This window comes from Octopus bimaculoides, chromosome 7, assembly GCF_001194135.2.
Source record: "Octopus bimaculoides isolate UCB-OBI-ISO-001 chromosome 7, ASM119413v2, whole genome shotgun sequence".
NCBI classification, from domain to species: Eukaryota; Metazoa; Mollusca; class Cephalopoda; order Octopoda; family Octopodidae; genus Octopus; species Octopus bimaculoides.
The window spans coordinates 86,505,056-86,506,691 of record NC_068987.1 but is presented as its reverse complement, the minus strand read 5'-3'; positions in this window follow the sequence as shown (position 1 = coordinate 86,506,691).

Here is a 1,636-nt window from a genome sequence, read left to right as displayed (position 1 = left end):
TATATATATATATATATATATATATATATATATATGTGTGTGTGTGTGTGTGTGCAGTGAAACTTGGGCTGTGACTAGTGAGAACATGCGTAGGCTTGAAAGAAATGAAGTTAGTACGCTCCGTTGGATGTGTATTGTTAGTTTGGATGCACGACAGAGTGTAAGCGCCCTGCAAGAAAAGTTGGACATAAGAAGCATCATGTGTGGTGTGCTAGAAATATGACTGCGGTGATATGGTGATGTGATGCGCATAGATGAGGAGAGCTGTGTGAAGATATATCACACCCTAACAGTGGAGGGAACCTGTGGTAGCGGTAGACCCAGGAAGACATTGGATGAGGTCGGAAGCACGACCTTCAAACGCTGGACCACACAGAGGCAATGACAAGCAACCGAGACCTTTGCAGATATACTGTGCTTGAGAAGACCCGTCAAGCCAAGTGCAATCGCAGTTTTAGCCGATGCCAGTGTCTCATAACTGACCCCTATAAGCTCCCTTCAATCGTTAGGTGGTATGGCGTGCTTCTGAAGACTTGTTGAACAGAGTGAAATCGTAGTGGTGGCCGATGCCATTACCGCCTGACTGGCAACGTAAAAAACACCATTCGAGTGTGACCGATGCCAGTGCGGCTTGACTAGTACCCATACCAGTGACACGTATAAAGCACAATTCAACCGTGGCTAATGCCAGTGCCGCCTGACTGGCAGCCGTACCAGTGACATGTAGAAGTACCATTCGAACGTGGCCGATGTCAGTGCCGCCTAATTTACTCTCGTGCCGGTGGCACGTAAAAAGCACCCACTACACTCTCAGCGTGGTTGGCATTAGGAAGGGCATCCAGCTGTAGTATCCTTGCCAGACTAGACTTGAGCTTGGTGCAGCCTCCCGGCTTGCCATTTCTCAGTCAAGCCATGTAACCCATGCCAGCATGGAAAGCAGACGTTAAGCGATGATGATGGTGATGAGGATATATGTACCTCATAAAGTCATAACATTAAACATCATCAACAGAGCCTGCTTAGTCACCGAAAACATTACGTATGTAATAACATTCACACCAGCCGAGTTGCCAGCATCTTGATGCTGTCCGAATCATTCTCTTCGTATTTTATGTTACTTCTGGCGGTTCGGTGCTATAATCTGTGAATAAAGTATTTCCTTTATATTTCAGATTTTATGTCTACCGAAACACTCCTAGGAAAGTAATAAATAAATACAAGAATATATCGACAAACTAGTATTCTATTCACCCATAAACTTACACATGCACATCTATCTATATATCTATTTTATTTCTTTATTACCCACAAGGGGCTAAACATAGAGGGGACAATCAAGGACAGACAAAGGGATTAAGTCGATTACATCGAACCCAGTGTTTCACTGGTACTTAATTTATCGACCCCGAAAGGATGAAATGCAAAGTCGACCTCATTGGAATTTGAACTCGGAACGTACAGACAGACGAAATACCGCTAAGCATTTCGTCCGGCGTTTTAACGTTTTTGCTAGCTCACCGCCTTGAAATGTATATCTATATATCTGTATATCTATATATCTAACTATCTATTTCTGTATGTCTGTCTGTCTACCTCTCTCTCTCTCTCTCTCTCTCTCTCTCTCTCTCTCTCTCTC